The sequence below is a fragment of the Eurosta solidaginis genome, chromosome 1 (assembly GCF_040869045.1).
Source record: "Eurosta solidaginis isolate ZX-2024a chromosome 1, ASM4086904v1, whole genome shotgun sequence".
Taxonomy (NCBI): Eukaryota; Metazoa; Arthropoda; class Insecta; order Diptera; family Tephritidae; genus Eurosta; species Eurosta solidaginis.
In genome coordinates, this window is record NC_090319.1 from 90,119,343 (window position 1) to 90,143,963 (window position 24,621).

At 37.7% G+C, this 24,621-nt stretch overlaps 1 long non-coding RNA gene across 2 annotated transcripts; it reads left to right on the plus strand.

The window, feature by feature from the left end:
• The first annotated feature begins 14,231 nt into the window (after positions 1 to 14,231).
• LOC137236468 (uncharacterized) lies at positions 14,232 to 19,364 on the plus strand. 2 transcript variants are annotated; one of them, XR_010948435.1, is made up of 6 exons: positions 14,232 to 14,437; positions 14,498 to 14,727; positions 14,785 to 15,124; positions 15,178 to 15,468; positions 18,590 to 18,974; positions 19,034 to 19,364. It is a non-coding gene; the product is annotated as an uncharacterized lncRNA (long non-coding RNA). The 2 variants fall into 2 exon arrangements; XR_010948436.1 differs by having other exon boundaries at positions 18,590 to 18,967.
• The last annotated feature ends 5,257 nt before the right edge of the window (positions 19,365 to 24,621 follow it).

The following is a 24,621-nucleotide window of genomic DNA, read 5'->3' on the forward strand; positions in this document are numbered from 1 at the left end:
TTGAGTGCAGTCTTATTGAAATTTTCCTAAAAATTTTATAATAAAAAAGCAAATGCCAATATTTCAACATCTCTGTTCCGAAAAAGTGTTGCCAATGTGTCATATAAAAGGCTTGCATTAAAAAGTACTAGCCTACATTTGCACATCATCAATTGGTGATTAAATAATTGAAGAAAAGGCAATACATTATAAAAGCTCTAAGTTCCTCCATATATTCTTCCTAGCGGTATATGGTCAAATATTGTATCTATTCTGGTTTATGAGTTTGCAAATTGCAATAGCAATATACTATTTGCTAAGAAAAATATTCTTCTAAACACAATTGTTTGTAATTACAGTCATTTAAAGTAGGCTCTATAGGTAGTTGTAGCCTTCTTGATAGGAAGGAAATTAACTTTGAATACAGTTCTGCTCAAGTAAGATGGAATTCAACCAAAACAATCTCAATATTTTACCAATGCCGTGCTGTAAAAAAACTGTAGTCCGATGGAACCAGTCAATCTCTTTGTGGAGAGGGAAATTAACAACCTCTGAAGAGTTTCTCCCAATGGAACATTTTTTTTGTAGAACAGATGAAGGAAAACGGGGAAGGTGAATCAGGTGAATAGAAAAAGCCTGAATCGCCGTAGGACGATGACATGGAAACAGATATATGTTTATCGAAATTCTCGGAACTTGGAACCTCCAACAAAATCGCCGATAGACCTATGCACTTTGATGTATTTAAATGATTTAAACTTAAGTATCTGTGTTTGTTATATTATCGACAAAAAATATCAACAATTTACTGTATTTAGTCAATGCACAATGTGTTCATTTACAAAATCCATTTTACAACAATAGCAAAATAAGTAGGCCATATATAAACATTTTGAAATATAGCAAGAAAGCAATAGATTGTCTTTGCGAAGTTTCAGCCAAATTCGACTAAATCTTCATGTCTTTGGAATACTTTATATAATCAAGAGCCCTATGGTTTTATGTAAGCGAGTTATCCGCGAGATTTACCTAAAAAGGAAACCAATCAACTCACAAGAGCCTAAAATTTTTTAATCTCACACGATTAATTAAAGAAAAATCAACTCAATTACGAAGTATACAAAATCTGCTATGAAGTACTATTTCTTATAGAAAGATGATTTAAGACTTTCCTGGTTTATTATTAACTACTTGTTTGTTTGTTTTCGAAATGGTACCATCGCAATATATCAGTAAATGTTTCTTACTTTTCAGTTTCTCTTAAACAAACATAATAATTGATATTCAATAATTATAAGCCGGTGTTAAGTTCATGAATTCTTAAATATTAAACTACTTGAATAATTGGAAGGGGCTATTTTCCCTATTGATACATTTTACGCCTTTTTTGCACCCAAATCCAAAATTGATTTAAGATATCTAATGGCAATGAAAGTATACCAAAAAATAACCTTGGGGAAAAGGTATTTAGTACTGATTGGAAAAAAAGTGTGCATACATTTCAAGTTTACATTCATTAAAGATTGGGAATGGTTCTTACATTCCCACTCTATATTGAATTATATTTTACCATTCAATAACACACACACTTTAGCTTTGAGTTAAAGTATTTTGAGCCATTCAGGAATGGAGATTTATGATATGCAACCTAAAAATCACAATTTTTTAAAAGAATGCTGAGAGAATGCACACTCAATTGACTCAATCTTTTTACAGCTCTGATTGAGCGACACTGGCCCATCTGACATGAAAAAGTATCCAACTCCGAAATTTTGTTGCAAGCAAATAATAAGAAGAAGAATTTGACATTTGCTTCGGCTAAGGGTGCTGGCACATTTTGCAAGTGAAGATATTTTTCCCACTCGTTGGTAACTTTTATAACATTTTTCGCAATTAAAAACTGCAATTTAACAAATGAATATGACAATAAATATGTTAGCAAGTATTTTTGTTGTAAAGGGAGAAATGTTTCTAACGGCTTCGCTAAATTTTGTATGTGAATGGACAAAGCGAAATAAACTTCAGTTGCCAAGTCTGAAGTTGCGTCATATTTATAATGGTAGCATCTTGGTTGATTGTGAAGATGTTACTGGAATGCATAAGCTTGTGTTAATCGCATCCATATGAAAAATTTCATTGTGCCGCCGCCTTAACATCCCCACAATCAATCAAGGCGGTGCCACAATGACATTTTTCATATACATGCGTTTAACACAAGATTATGCATTCCAATAACATCCCCACAATCAATCAAGATGTTGCGTTTATAAATATGAAGGAACTCCAGACTTGGCAATTGAATTTTATTTCGCCTTGCCCATTCACATACAAGAACTCAAGAACTCATACTAATTATCACAAATCTAAAAAGGTAACAATCCACCCTGAACATATTAAGACTATGAGTTAATTACGGAAAGCCATCTTAGCAGTTCCGTTTCAAAATCAAAATATTTCTCACACGGAATCTTGGCATTTGTGCGACAGCCCTGCGTAGTGTTTATTCGTTGCTGTGCTGCATAGTGTACCTATGCTGTATACACTATGCTGTGCTGACTGAACGATGGGGAGTAAAAATATGTGTGAAGCAAGTGTGGCTCAATTGAGCTATCACGCGCCGGCCACTGTTAAATAATGATTCTGTACGTACCACAATCGCCTGAAGTTCTTGCTCTACTAAACAGCTTCCTAGTTTGGCATCTCAGCCATTGTTTACTATATAGTTTGGCAGCTTAAGTAGAGTTTGTGTTGAGAATAGAGTGGAAGGCAGTGGACTAGGCAGTCGAATGTCATATAATGAAGGAATGGTGTTCGGAGATTTTTCAAAGTTAAAAAAAAAAAATAATGAAAGCTTTAATATAAATAAAACTATTGTTTTAATAACAACAAAAACGCCATATATATTTTGTATACATAAATTTGTAAGGATTATCTCACTTTAAAATTTGAATTAAATAATAAAGTTTTGTTTTGAAACTGAGTCGAGAACTGTGCGTGTGAATGTGCGAATTTTCACCGATCAGCTGTTAGTTGCGCTACTTGGTAAAATTTACAATGATCTCAGCGGTCCACACCTTTTATTCCACAAAGGGCATAGTGTACAAGTACACTATGGAAAAGGGAGAACACGTTGTATATGTATCTCTCCTTGGGGCCACGTCGTGATACCACAGGCATTTTATTCTCCCTTTTCCAAAAAACAAAGTAATGGAATGTATTTCTTCACCTCTTTTACGGTCGCTTTGGACACTTGGGTTCATTATCATTGAATATACAGATTAAACATACCGATAGAACTTCTTGTATTTTTTCGACATTGTGAATGATTCCGAACCATATGTACGTCAGGACAGCTATGTTAAGAAACTTATAGAGTGTGATTTTTATTCGTCGAGAAGGGACTGTACTTTTCATTCCTACACTCATTTATTTTTTTTATACTCAGTTGAGCAGAGCTCACAGAGTATATTAACTTTGATTGGATAACGGTTGGTTGTACAGGTATAAAGGAATCGAGATAGATATAGACTTCCATATATCAAAATCATCAGTATCGAAAAAAAATTCGATTCAGCCATGTCCGTCCGTCCGTCTGCCCGTTAACACGATAACTTGAGTAAATTTTGAGGTATCTTGATGAAACTTGGTATGTAGGTTCCTGGGCACTCATCTCAGATCGCTATTTAAAATGAACGATATCGGACAATAACCACGCCCACTTTTTCGATATCGAAAATTTCGAAAAACCGAAAAGTGCGATAATTCATTACCAAATACGGATTAAGCGATGAAACTTGGTACGTGAGTTGAACTTATGACGCAGAATAGAAAACTAGTAAAATTTTGGACAATAGGCGTGGCACCGCCCACTTTTAAAAGAAGGTAATTTAGAAGTTTTGCAAGCTGTAATTTCGCAGTCGTTGAAGATATCATGATGAAATTTGGCAGGAACGTTACTCTTATTACTATATGTCTGCATAATAAAAATTAGCAAAATCGGAGAACGACCACGCCCACTTTTTAAAATTTTTTTTTTTAAATTCAAATTTTAAAAGAAAAGTTAATATCTTTACAGTATATAAGTAAATTATGTCAACATTCAACTCCAGTAATGATATGTTGCAACAAAATACAAAAATAAAAGAAAATTTCAAAAAGGGCGTGGCTCCGCCCTTTTTCATTTAATTTGTCTAGGATACTTTTAATGCCATAAGTCGAACAAAAATTTACCAATCCTTGTGAAATTTGGTAGAGGCTTAGATTATAGGACGATAACTGTTTTCTGTGAAAAAGGGCGAAATCGGTTGAAGCCACGCCCAGTTTTTATACACAATCGACCGTCTGTCCTTCCGCTCGGCCGTTAACACGATAACTTGAGCAAAAATCGATATATCTTTACTAAACTCAGTTCACGTACTTATCTGAACTCACTTTGTATTGGTGTAAAAAATTGCCGAAATCCGACTATGACCACGCCCACTTTTTCGATATCGAAAATTACGAAAAATGAAAAAATGCCAAAATTATATACCAAATACGAAAAACGGAATGGAACATGGTAATTGTATTGGTCTATTGACGCAAAATATAACTTTAGAAAAGAACTTGGTAAAATGGGTGTGACACCTACCATATTAAGTAGAAGAACATGAAAAAGTTTTGCAGGGCGAAATCAAAAGCCTTGGAATCTTGGAAGGAATACTGTTCGTGGTATTACATATATAAATAAATTAGCGGTACCCGACAGATGATGTTCTGGATCACCCTGGTCCACATTTTGGTCGATATCTCGAAAACGCCTTCACATATACAACAACCACCACTCCCTTTTAATACCCTCATTAATACCTTTAATTTGATACCCATATCGTACAAACACATTCTAGAGTCACCCCTGGTCCACCTTTATGGCGATATTTCGAAAAGGCGTCCACCTATAGAACTAAGGCCCACTCTCTTTTAAAATACTCATTAACACCTTTCATTTGATACCCATATCGCACAAACACATTCTAGAGTCACCCCTGGTCCACGTTTATGGCGATATCTCGAAAAGGCGTCCACATATAGAACTAAGGCCCACTCCTTTTTAAAATACTTATTAACACCTTTCATTTGATACCCATATCGTACAAACAAATTCTAGAGTCACCCCTGGTCCACCTTTATGGCGATATCTTGAAAAGGCGTCCACCTATAGAACTAGGGCCCACGCCCTTTTAAAATAATTATTAATACCTTTAATTTGATACCCATATCGTACAAACACATTCTAGAGTCACCCCTGGTCCACGTTTATGGCGATATCTCGAAAAGGCATCCACCTATAGAACTAAGGCCCACTCCCTTTTAAAACACTTATTAACACCTTTCGTTTGATACCCATATTGTACAAACGCATTCTAGAGTCAAACCTGGTCCACTTTTATAACGATATACCGAAAAGGCGTCCACCTATAGAACTAAGGCCCACTCCCTTTTAAAATACTCATTAACACCTTTCACCTTGATACCCATATCGTACAAACATATTCTAGAGTCACCCCTGGTGCACCTTTATGGCGATATCTCGAAAAGGCGTCCACCTATAGAACTAAGGCCCACTCTCTTTTAAAATACTCATTAACACCTTTCATTTGATACCCATATCGTACAAACACATTCTAGAGTCACCCCTGGTCCACGTTTATGGCGATATCTCGAAAAGGCGTCCACATATAGAACTAAGGCCCACTCCTTTTTAAAATACTTATTAACACCTTTCATTTGATACCCATATCGTACAAACAAATTCTAGAGTCACCCCTGGTCCACCTTTATGGCGATATCTTGAAAAGGCGTCCACCTATAGAACTAGGGCCCACGCCCTTTTAAAATAATTATTAATACCTTTAATTTGATACCCATATCGTACAAACACATTCTAGAGTCACCCCTGGTCCACGTTTATGGCGATATCTCGAAAAGGCATCCACCTATAGAACTAAGGCCCACTCCCTTTTAAAACACTTATTAACACCTTTCGTTTGATACCCATATTGTACAAACGCATTCTAGAGTCAAACCTGGTCCACTTTTATAACGATATACCGAAAAGGCGTCCACCTATAGAACTAAGGCCCACTCCCTTTTAAAATACTCATTAACACCTTTCACCTTGATACCCATATCGTACAAACATATTCTAGAGTCACCCCTGGTGCACCTTTATGGCGATATCTCGAAAAGGCGTCCACCTATAGAACTAAGGCCCACTCTCTTTTAAAATACTCATTAACACCTTTCATTTGATACCCATATCGTACAAACACATTCTAGAGTCACCCCTGGTCCACGTTTATGGCGATATCTCGAAAAGGCGTCCACATATAGAACTAAGGCCCACTCCTTTTTAAAATACTTATTAACACCTTTCATTTGATACCCATATCGTACAAACAAATTCTAGAGTCACCCCTGGTCCACCTTTATGGCGATATCTTGAAAAGGCGTCCACCTATAGAACTAGGGCCCACGCCCTTTTAAAATAATTATTAATACCTTTAATTTGATACCCATATCGTACAAACACATTCTAGAGTCACCCCTGGTCCACGTTTATGGGGATATCTCGAAAAGGCATCCACCTATAGAACTAAGGCCCACTCCCTTTTAAAATACTCATTAACACCTTTCATTTGATACCCATATCGGACAAAACAAATTCTAGAGTCACCCCTGGTCCACCTTTATGGCGATATCTTGAAAAAGCGTCCACCTATAGAACTAAGGCCCACGCCCTTTTAAAATACTCATTAACACCTTTCATTTGATACCCATATCGTACAAACAAATTCTAGAGTCACCCCTGGTCCACCTTTATGGCGATATCTCGAAAAGGCGTCCACCTATAGAACTAAGGCCCACGCCCTTTTAAAATACTCATTAACACCTTTCATTTGATACCCATATTGTACAAACACATTCTAGAGTCACCCCTGGTCCACGTTTATGGCGATATCTCGAAAAGGCGTCCACATATAGAACTAAGGCCCACTCCTTTTTAAAATACTCATTAACACCTATCATTCGATACCCATATCGTACAAACACATTCTAGAGTCACCCCTTGTCCACCTTTATGGCGATATCTTGAAAAGGTGTCCACCTATAGAACTAAGGAACACGCCCTTTTAAAATACTCATTAATACCTTTAATTTGATACCCATATCGTACAAACACATTATAGAGTCACCCCTGGTCCACGTTTATGGCGATATCTCGAAAAGGCGTCCACATATAGAACTAAGGCCCACTCCTTTTTAAAATACTCATTAACACCTTTCATTTGATACCCATATTGTACAAACACATTCTAGAGTCACCCCTTGTCCACCTTTATGGCGATATCTTGAAAAGGTGTCCACCTATAGAACTAAGGACCACGCCCTTTTAAAATACTCATTAATACCTTTAATTTGATACCCATATCGTACAAACACATTATAGAGTCACCCCTGGTCCACGTTTATGGCGATATCTCGAAAAGGCGTCCACATATAGAACTAAGGCCCACTCCTTTTTAAAATACTCATTAACACATTTCATTTGATACCCATATCGTACAAAAAAATTCTAGAGTCACCCCTGGCCCACCTTTATGGCGATATCTCGAAAAGGCATCCACCTATAGAACTAAGGCCCACTCCCTTTTAAAATACTCATTAATACCTTTAATTTGATACCCATATGGTACAAACACATTCTAGAGTCACCCCTGGTCCACGTTTATGGCGACATCTTGAAAAGGCGTCCGCCTATAGAACTAAGGCCCACGCCCTTTTAAAATACTCATTAATACCTTTAATTTGATACCCATATCGCACAAACACATTCTAGAGTCACCCCTGGTCCACGTTTATGGCGATATCTCGAAAAGGCATCCACATATAGAACTAAGGCCCACTCATTTTTAAAATACTCATTAATACCTTTAATTTGATACCCATATGGTACAAACACATTCTAGAGTCACCCCTGGTCCACGTTTATGGCGACATCTTGAAAAGGTGTCCACCTATAGAACTAAGGCCCACGCCCTTTTAAAATACTCATTAATACCTTTAATTTGATACCCATATCGCGTAAACACATTCTAGAGTCACCCCTGGTCCACGTTTATGGCGATATCTTGAAAAGGCGTCCACCTATAGAACTAAGGCCCACGCCCTTTTAAAATACTCATTAACACTTTTCATTTGATACCCACATCATACAAACAAATTCTAGAGTCACCCCTGGTCCACCTTTATGGCGATATCTCGAAAAGGCATCCACCTATAGAACTAAGGCCCACGCCCTTTTAAAATACTCATTAATACCTTTAATTTGATACCCATATCGTACAAACATATTCTAGAGTCACCCCTGGTCCACGTTTATGGCGATATATCGAAAAGGCGTCCACATATAGAACTAAGGCCCACTCATTTTTAAAATACTCATTAATACCTTTAATTTGATACCCATATCGTACAAACACATTCTAGAGTCACCCCTGGTCCACGTTTATGGCGACATCTTGAAAAGGCGTCCACCTATAGAACTAAGGCCCACTCCCTTTTAAAATACTCATTAACACCTTTCATTTGATACCCATATCGGACAAAACAAATTCTAGAGTCACCCCTGGTCCACCTTTATGGCGATATCTTGAAAAGGCGTCCACCTATAGAACTAGGGCCCACGCCCTTTTAAAATAATTATTAATACCTTTAATTTGATACCCATATCGTACAAACACATTCTAGAGTCACCCCTGGTCCACGTTTATGGCGATATCTCGAAAAGGCATCCACCTATAGAACTAAGGCCCACTCCCTTTTAAAACACTTATTAACACCTTTCGTTTGATACCCATATTGTACAAACGCATTCTAGAGTCAAACCTGGTCCACTTTTATAACGATATACCGAAAAGGCGTCCACCTATAGAACTAAGGCCCACTCATTTTTAAAATACTCATTAATACCTTTAATTTGATACCCATATCGTACAATCGCATTCTAGAGTCACCCCTGGTCCACGTTTATGGCGATATCCCGAAAAGGCGTCCACCCATAGAACTAAGGCCTCCTCCCTTTTAAAACACTTTTTAACACCTTTCGTTTGATACCCATATTGTACAAACGCATTCTAGAGTCAACCCTGGTCCACTTTTATAACGATATTCCGAAAAGGCGTCCACCTATAGAACTAAGGCCCACTCCTTTTTAAAATACTCATTAATACCTTTAATTTGATACCCATATCGTACAAACAAATTCTAGAGTCACCCCTGGTCCACGTTTATGGCGATATATCGAAAAGGCGTCCACATATAGAACTAAGGCCCACTCCTTTTTAAAATACTCATTAACACCTTTCATTTGATACCCATATCGTACAAACAAATTCTAGAGTCACCCCTGGTCCACCTTTATGGCGATATCTTGAAAAGGCGTCCACCTATAGAACTAAGGCCCACGCCCTTTTAAAATAATCATTAATACCTTTAATTTGATACCCATATCGTACAAACACATTCTAGAGTCACCCCTGGTCCACGTTTATGGCGATATCTCGAAAAGGCATCCACCTATAGAACTAAGGCCCACTCCCTTTTAAAATACTCATTAACACCTTTCATTTGATACCCATATCGTACAAACAAATTCTAGAGTCACCCCTGGTCCACCTTTATGGCGATATCTTGAAAAGGCGTCCACCTATAGAACTAAGGCCCACGCCCTTTTAAAATACTCATTAACACCTTTCATTTGATACCCATATCGTACAAACAAATTCTAGAGTCACCCCTGGTCCACGTTTATGGCGATATCTCGAAAAGGCGTCCACATATAGAACTAAGGCCCACTCCTTTTTAAAATACTCATTAACACCTATCATTCGATACCCATATCGTACAAACAAATTCTAGAGTCACCCCTGGTCCACCTTTATGGCGATATCTTGAAAAGGCGTCCACCTATAGAACTAAGGCCCACGCCCTTTTAAAATACTCATTAATACCTTTAATTTGATACCCATATCGTACAAGCACATTCTAGAGTCACCCTTGTCCACGTTTATGGCGATATATCGAAAAGGCGTCCACATATAGAACTAAGGCCCACTCCTTTTTAAAATACTCATTAACACCTTTCATTTGATACCCATATTGTACAAACGCATTCTAGAGTCACCCCTGGTCCACGTTTATGGCGATATCGCGAAAAGGCGTCCACCCATAGAACTAAGGCCTCCTCCCTTTTAAAACACTTTTTAACACCTTTCGTTTGATACCCATATTGTACAAACGCATTCTAGAGTCACCCCTGGTCCACCTTTATGGCGATATCCCTAAATGGCGTCCACCTATAGAACTATGGCCCACTCCCTCATAAAATATTCTTTTATACCTTTCATTTGATACGCATGTCATACAAACACATTCCAGGGTTACCCTAGGTTCTTTTTACTACATGGTGTTTTTCCCTTACTTTGTCTCCACAGCTCTCAACTGAGTATGTAATGTTCGGTTACACCCGAACTTAGGCTTCCTTACTTGTTAACTTTTAGTTTTATATCAACTCACCTCGCTTGATTTCCTTCATAACGTAAGTAATGGCAAAACACAATACACATTTTTTTTTTTTGAGTTTTTAATATCATTGCATTAATATTTATTTGCTATTTTAAGATATAGTACATAAGTATAATTACATATATATTAAATATATGTATATATTTTATTTATATAATTTAGCAGAAATGCATAAACCTCTTCGAACATTACAAATATTTTGTTTGTTTTGGGTTTTTTTTTTTATTTTATAGCTACATTTTTCTTTCTTATTTTTGGTCACTTTTGGCTGAAATAGTTAATTACAAACATTATTACTTTTTTCTTTTCATATAATTTAATTTTTTTTTAACTTATATGCATATCTTTTATGCTGTGTGGTTGACATTTTTTAGACAATACTACTAATTTTGGTATTTCATTGCTATTTTTACGCATTTGAAATATTTTTGTTTTGTTTTTTAATCAATATAATACTTATTTCAAGTATAATTTATATTTCTTGGCAGTTAAAAAATATTTTTTCAATTATTTTCAATAACTAAGCGCATTATCAAGAATATTTAAGCAAATTGTGTTTATCGAGCATAATAGAAAATTTTATTGTTTTATGTCAATTCAATTAAAAAATTATCACTATGCATAGTTGGGCATATTGCACTTAATTTTTAGTCCCCTATTAATTAAAGAAATTATCAGTAAAGAAAATAAAATCCACTGTTAATAAAAAAATACAGTTGTCTGATTTTCAGATTTGAATTCAAGTTTAAAATTTTACCACTAATATAAGTGAAATGCTCAGAGAATTAGAAAGTTGGTGCAATGTGCCCAACTATGGCCCTGAGCTTATATTACATCCCTATGCATGTACACAACAATTTTTTGCTAATTTGTTAGGTAGAAACTAGGGATGATGATTTTCGAGATTTTTTTCTTTCCCGATTTTTCGGGATATAAGTGTTCAATCACGGGATCTCGAAATTGTCCTGGATTTCTTTATGATTTTTGACAAAAATTGCAACATATATGTACCTGAAGCAAAAAAAAAAATATTCTAAAATCTTGAAATGGGTTTCAAAAATTTTTGGATTTTCACTAAGAACGAGAATCCTAAAAAAAAATCTAGAAGTTACATGACCTCAAATGTACCTTAAAACGTGTTGCCTACACTTTTAGGTTCGAATATCTCAAAAACTTTTTTTGACTACAGATTCGGGTTCCCCTCGTCGAAACCTTTGAGAATGTATAGTCCTGCTTCTGGTTACAAAATTTATTAACATTTTTTCCGGACCGTAAGCAAATAAAAAGGCGTTTTTTGCAATTTTAAATACGAATATCTCTACAACCTGAACCAATTTGGAAAATCTGACTTGAGATTTATGTTTCTTGCCTTAGTAGCCATAAGCAAAAACTTTGCAACAGATTTTTTTATGTTTCGCCAGTGTAATACGTGTTTTGCTCTTAAAATGTAGACATTTGGAAAACACGTTTTAAATGCTATTTTCAACAATCCCGGGATTAATGTTCAATAATCCCGCGATTTTAGGAACATAAAAAAAGAACGGGATGCAGAGATACCTGATTCCGAGACCGTTATCCTTAAAAGAAACTTACAGAAACAAGAAAATTTTTAGTCAAGTTACAGAAATATTTTTCTAAATTTAGCTAACAAATTTTTCTGAATTTTAAGAATGTTTTTTTACGTGGGTGTTGTATTTTTACAATCTTAAAAAAATTCTAGAAGTGACATGACCTCAAATGTACCTTAAAACGTGTTGCCTACACTTTTAGGTTCGAATATCTCAAAAACTGTTTTGACTCCAGATTCGGGTTCCCCACGTCGAAATCTTTAAGAATGCATAGTCCTGTTTCTGGTTACAAAATTTATTAACATTTTTTCCGGTCCGTAAAAAAAGAAAAAGGCGTTTTTTGCAATTTTAAACACCAATATCTCTGACTTGAGATTTAGGTTTCTTGCCTTAGTTACCTTAGTAACCATAAGTAAAATTTTGCAACCGATTTTTTTATTTGTCCCAATTTGTCCCCAGTATCAAACGTGTTGTGCTCTTAAAAGGTAGACATTTGGGGAAACAAATTTTAACCCTTTGAGGACAATAGTTGCTTAACTTCTGACTTTAGGACCATATTTTCCCGTATGGGATACACTGTATTATAACGGTAAATAGCAAGCAACAGAATGATGTTGTGTGTGCAGAAAAAGAGAAAAGCAAATGCAATAATGTGTTTATGTTTTTTGCTTTAAACAGTTATTCAGTGTGATTTCATGTGCGCGATCAGTACACAATAAATTTGCTAATAAATAAAAAAATATTTTTAAATATTTCTCTTGGCCGTTTATTAACTAAATTGATAACTTTCAGGATGAAATCCTCAAAGCAGCTGTAATGAAATATGGCAAAAACCAGTGGTCACGTATTGCATCACTGCTGCACCGCAAATCTGCCAAGCAATGTAAGGCACGCTGGTACGAATGGCTTGATCCTAGCATAAAGAAGACAGAATGGTCACGGGAGGAGGATGAAAAGCTTTTGCATTTTGCCAAATTAATGCCAACACAATGGCGTACAATTGCGCCGATTATTTCAGAGGGTTAACTGGCACCAATTGTTCACACCAAATTGTTAGGTACAGGATTCGCCACGGGTAGGTGAGGTTGCAATCACAACCCCTTGTATCATTTTTGTCGGCAGGTATGCCGCGGATATATTCTTGGCACTTGTTATTGATGGCTTTTAAGCTGGTTAACTCGCTTAACTTAGATCTGGGTTGTAACTAATTACTATTAGTTGATTTAGAAGTTTTTTACTTAATGTAATAACACTTATAAAATTTGATCCGGTACGCTCCGGTAACACAGCACCATTAAGGTGCTAGCCCGACCATCTCGGGAATGATATATATGGCCACATTAAACCTTCAGACTATCCCTCCCTCGCCACCTCAAGTTCCATGAGGAGCTTAAGGTCGCCAGAACCTCGTCTGTTAGTGAAACAGGATTCGCAGCGGTTAGGTGAGGTTGAAATCGAATCAATTCAAGTTTTAAATCGGAGCAGTCAACCACCAGTTTCAGCTACACCACCAACATCAAGTGCAGGCGGTGTTGCAGCTCCATACCAGCGCACAGGTGAATAGCAAATGCCACCGCAATCGTGTCCAATGCCACGACAGTCTGGTCTAATGCAGTCACAACCCGGTCAAATGCCACCTCAACACCCTATGCACCAGCCATTTGGTGGCCATGAGAAACATGGTCCTCCAGGTATGCCGCCCGCATCAACTGGACCAGGTGAGCCAATGACACCACATCCAGTTATACCAAGGTATATACCACAACAGCAACCTTCCCAGGCTGGCTATCTGCCAATGCCACAAAATCCGGGCTATCCACCACAACCTCAACATCCAGGTTATCCTCTACAACAACCAGGTGTACCATGTGGTTACATGGGTCAAATGATGCCACCAATACAACCTGGACAGACGCCAATGCTCAGTCAACCACCCAAGCCGGGTCAACCCCCAATACCCGGACACGTCCGGACGTCCTGGTTATAATGTATGCTAATACAACTCATAATTTACAAATTTGCTGATGATTATTTTTGTGTTATTTTCTTTAGCAACCACCTGCACCTGTTACTGGTATAAATATCAACAGCCGCAACAGTATGATCAAGCCCAAGGCCGTTTAGATCCCGATCAGATGCCAAATCCGATAATAAAATAGCGCTGGTGGTGCTATTATTACTAATAAACAGGGTTTATTACCCCCATTGGTGACCACAAAATATGTGGTAGAAGATCAGGGTAACTCCTCGCCACGTTACGTTAGGTACCGATAATCGAAATTAATGTTTTGTTTGGCAATTACATTGATCTTTCTTCTTTGCAGGTCGTCTTTGTATTGCATACCTGCAACAGCTGATTTATTAAAAACAACAGCTTTGTCCATTACACTTACCGCCTCACCAATGGCACGCACGGTTGAGGGTGAATATGAGCCACCCATTGTAAATTTTGGTGAATTGGGTGCAATTAGATGTAATCGTTGCAAGGCTCAATAGCAACTTGTAGATGCTGGTCGTCGTTTCCAATGTCTAATGTGTAAAGTAACAAGAGATGGTAAAAAACATCTTTCACTTTTACTTGTGTTCATTGATCCATATTTTTTCTCAACAGTGCCAACTGCATATTTCCAACATTTGGGCCATACCGGACAGCGTGTCGATAAATATGAACGTCCTGAACTTGTATTGGGTACATGAGTATTTGTGTAAAAAATGCTTGGGTACCGATAGCTCTCATGGTAAACCTCAACTCATATCCAACATCAATGCCTCGCATTCAATTGTGGCACTGTACGCACTACATTGGGTTCACGTAGTATGGACAAGCATATTGTTGATTCCAGTGGTAAGGCCACAATTTCAAATGATGGGGCAACCATTATGAAACTATTGGATATTGTAAATCCAGCCGTAAAACTCTAGTAGACATCGCCAAATTTCAAAATGCTGAGGTAAGTTTTTTGTTATATTAGAACGTGTAGAATAAAAATGTTTCTCTTATCAGGTCGGCGATGGCACCACTTCAGTAGTATTTTAAGCATATGAAATCTTAAAACAAGTTAAGCCAGATGTTGAGGAAGGCGTGCATGCACGTATCATCATTAAAGCTATACGTAAAGCATTACAATTATGCATGCTAAAATATGACATGGCTGTACATGTCGAAGCGCTAATCAAAGGAGCAACAAAGTGCTTTATTGGAAAAATGATCTGCCACAGCAATGTCCTCCAATGTCCAAGAGTATCAGAAAATTGTTGATGCTGAATGGCGTATTCTGTAGAATAAAGTAGCTAAGTAAGGCGCTAATGTTGTGTTTTCTAATGCAACGTCCATATGCAACGTCATCTGCGTAAACCAGGGCTTTTTCTATGCTTATTACCACCCTATGCAATGCGGTGTCTACTGACTTGCCTTTGGTGTACGCCTGTTGTGTTGTGGAGAGCAGCTTTTCATCCACTTTGGACTTTATGTACACATCTGTCAGCCTCTCAAAGGTTTTGGGTAGAAATGATGTCAAGCTATTGGGTCTATAATCTTTGGGATACACGTGACCGATCTTCCCCGCCTTTGGTAGGAAAGCTACACGAGCAGTTCTCCAAGAGTGCGGTACATGATTCAGTTTATGCACCATCGAATATTATTTTAAGCCATCTCACGACCGCCCTACTTGAAACTTGTAGCATGGCCAGACATGTACCATCTGAGCCCGGCGATTTCACCACCACTACGAGGTCCTCAGTAGTGTAATTAGGCAGCATATATGAATGCAGCTGTTTCCTTACCATTACTACAGCTCGCACCCGTCCTTCCGTTTGCGCATAGTAAACGTGAAATCCGCGCGCGCTAAGTCCAGAAACCTTTCCTCCCGATGGAAGCCACGGCTCCTGGATCAGCGCGTTAGGAGGAGTTCGCTCGACGCCACTTTACTGTGTTGGAGGTTTATCTGTAGGACTCGCAGCACCAATGGGCTGCTTGTCCCCCTCCAGCACCTTCATCGTGACGTCGTCGTCCTCCCCTAGCCCTTTTGGTTTAGAGTGTTCGAAGCCCCCTTCAGCCTCTTGTATCTGTTATGCCAGGTGTTCCTCTGTGCGACTCACAGCACCATCTGGCTGTTGGTCCCCTTCTAACACATTCGGGGTGACGTGGGCTACCTCCACCTGTCTTTTTTCCCTTAGGATTTTGAGGTTCTTTTTGACTTCGCCCACGTCCAGCGTGTTACGACTTTAATATCCGCGACTTCTTTTCCTGAGTCGCATATAAATTTTGCCTGTACCTAAGGACATTTTTCCAAGCTGCGCGTACAATATATCCTCCGCCTGCTTGTTTATTTGGAAGATGTATAACTGACCTTCCTCCGTAGGCCGAGATACAGTAAGTACCTTCCAATCCTGTGTCGGTATGTTCGGATTCTGATTCTGCAAAAGTCGCAGTGTATCCTCCGACTTCATCACGCATGGTATGCATACCTTAACTTTTGGTACCTTGGGGATTTGCGCTTTATCCACCGTCTCAAAACGCGCGTTCGTGCCCTGCCTTTGGAGGTTTGGAACCACTTCCTCCAGCCACCGCAAGCTCGCGATGTTGTCGCACGCTATCATCTTCATACCATTATACCATCCCCCGAATCAAAGGTTGGAAGGAGCTTACTTGGTTATTCCCGCATCATCTTAAGCATTAAGCTAATAAGCTCCTTTTCTACAGATCTCCACCTTTCACTAGTCATCTGTTCGAAAGGACTGCTACGATCAACCAGCGCCACAGTCAGTGACTGCTTTGCCACATCACTCATCTTCTCGGGAAAAGCCGGCGTCTTAGTGTTATTTCCCTTTGGCACCTCCGAGAAAGCCGGAGTCTTAGCTCCCTTTAGCACCTCCGAGAAAGTCGGAGTCTTAGCGTTATCTCCCTTTGGCTTATCTCCTACTTCCATAGTTGGAACTTCCCTCTGACTCGCAGCCTTCGAGGTAGTTGCTACCTCGCTATTGGGGCCCATCTGTCTTACAGCTTTGGGCCTACTTGTTTTGTCTATGGGACTGCCCTGCGTCGCCGCTCTGGGACTGGGCCCTTTCTGCCTCTTGAAAGCAGGCTTGTCGCCTTCCGCCGAACGTTGCCTTTTCATTCTGCCATTCGACGCTTCTTCCTCCTCATACCGGTTGCAGAACCGAGGGTTTCTCGCAGCAAACCTTTTCAACTGCCTTCGACCTACTTCTACCGCCTCATGAGCCCATGCCAAGCGCTCGATCTCTTCTTCTGTTGGGTCCACCACTACTCCCAAGCGTTGTACAATTCTTAGTACTGCACGGTACTTCGAGAGAGCTCTTTGCTCCGTACCCTTCTCCAATCTTCTACTCCTTTTTCATTTGTGTGCTTCTCCAACACGGAGTTCATTGAATCAGCACTACTCGCGCTCCCCTAGTCCGACGCATCGCTTAATGCGTATTTGTTGTCCTTGGCTTGCGGCTCAGTCCTCTTCTTATCATCGTCCTTATGAAAATTAGGTAATCAGTCGTTCATCTTGGTCGTACGACCACCAGCCCGACAAGGCGGGCTCAGCGGTTCAGTATTATATACGGGGAAAGAACCGTCAGCCACAGCAGCGCCCCTTACTGTGGTAAGGCCATCAATACTTCCCGAGGTGGTCCGGTATCGGGAAGGCTCCGTTCGAATACAGCCGAATTTATCTCCTGGCTACAAATCGTCCAATAGGCACGGTCCGCATAACACCCTGGATTAGGGGGTTGGCAGTTCTTGGTCACCGACATCCCGCCGCCCTCCTATGAGGCGAAACGGCGTAGATGCCAGTCCTAAACAGCTCCTCCTCATAGTCGGGCGCTATGGAGATCGGCTAAGCCCTCGCACCAACGACGATTGCTAGTGCATGCTCTCCAAGATGTAGATCCTGATCGAAAGTCACACCCAAAATTTTAGGGTGTAAGACAGTCGGTAGGGTAATGCCATATGGTCGACATTTGGCGCGGTCATGTTTTAAATAAGGTCACCGATGATTTGGTTGGTGACAATATCAGGTTTCGCGCGGCGACAAAACTGGAGAGATTGGGGAGATAGCTGTTTATTTTATTACAAAGCTCATCGATGTAGGAAACAATAGCATAGGCGTAGAAGCAATAGTGACTCCTGGTGGTAAAGGTAGCTATTGATATGTAGAAGTTAAGCAGAAGTTTGAATATGCGTTTTTTTAAGTTATAGCAAAAAAAGCGTTGAGGATTTTTAATATCTTACCAGGTACCTTCGTACATGTTTCTAAGAATGAAGAATAAAACCTGTTCAAACTCAATTTTCACCAGGACAAAGCCGCTGAGACTTCGCTATACTTTAACATACAATACGTTACCCCATTTTAGCACAACTACCATTTTTTGATTTTATTAAATTTTATAAAATGTTTCTTCCTCTACAGTTCTATTTCGGTATTGGATGGTAAATATGGCTTTCGCATTTTCTCCATCAATAACTGTGAAAAGGTGGACGAAATCTATGCGTGTAAATCTCACACATTATCTTGGTCGAGCGTTTCTTCAATAGCTCTCTAGTGGTGATGGTGACAGCAGAGAAACCCAACTGTTTACAAATGTTACACTTCAAAAAGAATCAAAATATCTGCCATTGCGTCTACGGCTCAAATACCCACAGTATATGAATGAATCGATTGCACCTAATTGTCTGCCTAACGGATAGTATACATATTCATCAAATCTAAAATATTGCACCAAACGAACTGGGTCTGAATACTGAAATAGTACACATATTCAAAATCGATGAGGAGGCTGTGATGATGGTATAGGGTGAGTTGTTGAATAACATAGGAAAACCACTTTAACCCATCTATATATTTGCATTACAGCTTAAGCTTTACAAACAGCAAAAATTGCTGGCGCCAAGCAATTGGAAAAGGCAGTGAAGCATTCATCACACTGTACGGATGGTGTAAAGTTAGAAACTGCTGTTGTAACAGCTGCCACCGACACAACGGTCATCTCTACTTCGCAGAGTAGCGGCTCGTCCGACTATCTATCGAAGACAGTATAATCATATCTTTTGCCAACACAGGTTAGCGATGTGCTTGCACAGGAAACGATTTCAATTGGAAAACAAAAACTAATTAAGAGAGTTTATTTATTATTAAAGTATTTACTTTTCTTTATATGAACAGTATTAATTTAAGTTGCAATATCACGTACATATATAATAAGGGATGTGATACGATTGCTGTCGGAATTAGATTTGAAACCAATCAATACTCCTGCTAAGGGTTGCAGAATTATTGCTTGAATAATTAGATTTAGAACAATAATAAGTCTGACTTAATTACAAGTCGTACATTTTTAAGTTCATCAATTACGACAGCAATCGGATTCCACGACACCTTTGAATATTCTTGATCTGAAAAAAGAGTAAACCTAATCTGAATTTCTACTAAGCTTTAAGTTGTAGATTATTTAAATAATTGGAGTTTTTTCTGAAGCTTTAAATTTTTTTCTGTTCGCTTGGAAAAGATTTCAATTGGAAAATAAAAACCAATAAGCCGAGTTTATTTATTATTAAAATTCTTACTTTTCTTTTTTATCAACTGTATTAATTTAAGTTACAATTTCATGTACATATATAATAAGGTATGTCGTGATACGATTGCTGTTGGAATTAGATTTGAAACCAATCAATACTCCTGCTAAGGGTTGCAGAATTATTGCTTGAATGATTAGATTTAGAACAATAATAAGTCTGACTTAATTACAAGTCGTACATTTTTAAGTTCATCAATTACGACAGCAATCGGATTCCACGACACCTTTGAATATTCTTGATCTAAAAAAAGAGTAAACCTAATCTGAATTTCTACTAAGCTTTAAGTTGTAGATTATTTAAATAATTGGAGTTTTTTCTGAAGCTTAAAATTATTTTCTGTTCGCTTGGAAAATATTTCAATTGGAAAATAAAAACCAATAAGGCGAGTTTATTTATTATTAAAATTCTTACTTTTCTTTTTTATCAACTGTATTAATTTAAGTTACAATTTCATGTACATATATAATAAGGTATGTCGTGATACGATTGCTGTTGGAATTAGATTTGAAACCAATCAATACTCCTGCTAGGGTTTCCGAATTATTGCTTGAATGATTAGATTTAGAACAATAATAAGTCTGACTCAATTACTAGTCCTACATTTTTTAATTCATATTTTACTTTATTACTTTCAAATTCAATTACGGCAGCAATCCGATTCCCCGACACCTTTGAATATTATTCTTGATTTGAAAACAAGAGTAAATCTAATCTGAATTTCTACTTAGCTTTAAGTTGTAGACTTAAATTGATTCAAATAATCAAATTTTGTATTCGAAACCATTTAAACAACTCAAATTATACATGAATATAACACACTTCTGAATTGTCCAAATGTAAAGTTAGCTGCAGCAGCAATATAGCTCAAAGCAATTAATATATTTTTATGTTATTATTAAAGTACTTACTTCCTTTTTATATTAAATGTATTAATTTAAGTTGCAATTTCATGAATATATGAGGCTCCAAGATGCAAAACCAGATGAATCCATGATATGTAAAACTTAGCAAAGCACAAAAAAGCTGAAATTTTGTAAATTGCTATGAATTATCAATACGGGTTTTTAGAATGTTCCTAGGCGATGCAATATTGTCGCAATTTAAATATTATTTTAAAATTTTTAAATATCTGGTTTTGCATCTAGGCGCCTCATATATTCTTTATTTGGCAAAAATTGACTAAATCTAATGATATGTTTTAAATAAATGTTTATATTATATGTTATGTTTGGTTATTATAATTAAAAATAAATATTGAAAATAAAATTTTTTTGGTTCATATTTTATTCTCGTGGCTGCTACAGGTAAAGTAAATCGGCAGGTAAAATTCAAGTTATATAGCGGTATTATAAACGGTAAAACCGCAGTAAAATTGATTGTCAAATGACTCGAAAATATAGAGGAAAAAACCGAAAATTTGACCGCCTTTTGACGCGCATTGTGACGTGTGTGAGCAGAGCAGTAAGTGGGAGCGGAATGCACAATCACATAAATAGGTACGAAATGGGAAAAAAGTGTAAAAAAGTTACCGACGCCTGAACAAACGTGACCAAAATTTAATAAGGGGCGTGACCGCACAATGACGGTCAAATGACGTGGAGCAGGGAAGTAGCCAACTCCGAAATTTTGTTGCAAGCAAATCATAAGAAGAAGAATTTGACATTTGCTTCGACTAAGGGTGCTGGCACATTTTGCAAGCGAAGCTATTTTTCTCACTACTCGTTGGTAACTTTTCTAACATTTTTCGCAATTAAAAACTCATATTTAACAAATGAATACAATACTAAAATTGTTAGCAAGTATTTTTGTTGTAAAGCGAGACATATTTCTAACAGGGCTTCCCGAAATTTTGTATGTGAATGGACAAGGCGAAATAAACTTCAATTGCCAAGTCTGAAGTTGCTTCATATTTATAATGGCAGCATCTTGGTTGATTGTGACGATGTTACTGGAATGCATAAGCTTGTGTTAATCGCATCTATATGAAAAATTTCATTGTGCCGCCGCCTTAACATCCCCACAATCAATCAAGGCGGTGCCACATGGCATTTTTCATATAGATGCGTTTAACACAAGATTATGCATTCCAATAACATCGCCACAATCAACCAAGATGTTGCGTTTGTAAATATGAAGGAACTTCAGACGTGGCAATTGAAGTTTATTACGCCTTGCCCATTCACATACAAAATTTCGCGAAGCACTGGTATAAACATTATCCCCTTACAACAAAGATACTTGCTAACATATTTTATGTCGTATTCATTCGTTATATTACAGTTTTTACCTGCGAAAAATGTTAGAAAATTTACCAACCAGTGGGAAAAATAATTTCACTTGTAAAGTGTGTCAACACCTTAACCAAGACAAATGTCACATTCTTCTTCTTATGCTTTGCTTGTAACAAAATTTGGGAGATGGGTACTTTCAATATCAGATGGCGCCAGTGTCGCTTAGCATTTGTGCTCAGGCATGCTTAACCAACGAAACGATATCATTTCGTTACGATAATCAACGTTAATAAACGAAACGAAGTCATTTCGTTTCGTTTATTAACGTTAAGATCGTCAAATTAACGAAATGATTTCGTTTCGTTTTCTGCCATATCAAAACGAAATCAAATCGTTTATGTTGATTATTAATTTCAAACTATGCTGGCAAAGCTGATTGATGGCGGAGTCATTAAAGGTGAAAGCATTAGCCAAGCTGATTGCAACTTTTCTCATGAATTTTGACAGTACGAACATTTCTCACAGTATTTTTGACATTACCACCAACGAATTACACAAACAAATTACATAGTGTTTGTGTGTGTATGTGCGCTCGTTGTTACCTCCTTACGGCTTCACCATAGCTATAGCATTGCCAGCACAATTCAAACATAAAGTATCACGTTTTTGTTAACGTTTTTAACGTTAACGAAAGCTTTTCGTTTCGGTTAAAAACGAGATACAATTTATCTTGATAATTTCTTTATCGATAATATTTCGAAGTGTTTCAACGGAAACGGTGGAAATTTTTTGATAAACGATTAGCTTAACGTTAAGGTGCATCCCTGTTTGTGCTACAGCCATGCGTAGTGTTTATTCGTTGCTGTGCTGACTGAACGATGGGGAGTAAAAATATGTGTGAAGCAAGTCTGGCTCAATTGAGCTATGACGCGCCGGCCACTGATAAATAATGATTATGTACGTACCACAATCGCCTGAAGTTCTTGCTCTACTAAACAGCTTCCTAGTTTGGCATCTCAGCTGTCCAAACCTTTTATTCCACAAAGGGACAGCACGTTGTATATATATCTCTCCTTGGGGCCACGTCGTGATACCACAGGCATTTTATTCTCCCTTTTCCAAAAAACAAAGTAATGGAATGCATTTCTTCACCTCTTTTACGGTCGCTTTGGACACTTGGGTTCATTATCATTGAATATACAGATTAAACATACCGATAGAACTTCTTGTATTTTTTCGACATCGTGAATGATTCCGAGCCATATGTACAGGGACTGTACTTTTCATTCTTACACTCATTTTTTTATACTCAGTTGAGCAGAGCTCACAGAGTATATTAACTTTGATTGGATAACGGTTGGTTGTACAGGTATAAAGGAATCGAGATAGATATAGACTTCCATATATCAAAATCATCAGTATCGAAAAAAAATTCGATTGAGCCATGTCCGTCCGTCCGTCCGTCTGCCCGTTAACACGATAACTTGAGTAAATTTTGAGTTATCTTCATGAAATTTGGTATATAGTTTCCTGGGCACTCGTCTCAGATTGCTATTTAAAATGAACGATATCGGACAATAACCACGCCCACTTTTTCGATATCGAAAATTTCGAAAAATCGAAAAAGTGCGATAATTCATTACCAAATACGGATTAAGCGATGAAACTGGGTAGGTGAGTTGAACTTATGACGCAGAATGGAAAACTAGTAAAATTTTGAACAATGGGCGTGGCACCGCCAACTTTTAAAAGAAGGTAATTTAGAAGTTTTGCAAGCTGTAATTTGGCAGTCGTTGAAGATATCATGATGAAATTTGGAAGGAACGTTACTCTTATTACTATATGTCTGCTTAATAAAACTTAGCAAAATCGGAGAACGACCACGCCCACTTTTAAAAAAAAATTTTTTTTTTTAATTCAAATTTTAAAAGAAAAAAGATAATATCTTTACAGTATATAAGTAAATTATGTCAACATTCAACTCAAGTAATGTTATGTTGCAACAAAATACAAAAATAAAAGAAAATTCGAAAATGGGCGTGGCTCCGCCCTTTTTCATTTAATTTGTCTACGATACTTTTAATGCCATAAGTCGAACAAAAATTTACCAATCCTTGTGAAATTTGGTAGAGGCTTAGATTCTACGACGATAACTGTTTTCTGTGAAAAAGGGCGAAATCGGTTGAAGCCACGCCCAGTTTTTATACACAGTCGACCGTCTGTCTTTCCGCTCGGCCGTTAACACGATAACTTGAGCAAAAATCGATATATCTTCACTAAACTTATTTCACGTAATAATCTGAACTCACTTTATCTTGGTGTAAGGAATGGCCGAAATCCGACTATGACCACGCCCACTTTTTCGATATCGAAAATTACGAAAAAATTAAAAAAAAATGCCACAATTCTATACCGAATATGAAAAAGGGATGAAACATTGTAATTGGTCTATTGACGCAAAATATAGCTTTAGAAAAAAACTTGGTAAAATGGGTGTGACACCTACCATATTAAGTGGAAGAAAATGAAAAAGTTTTGCAGGGCGAAATCAAAAGCCCTTGGAATCTTGGAAGGAATACTGTTCGTGGTATTACATATATAAATAAATTAGCGGTACCCGACAGATGATGTTCTG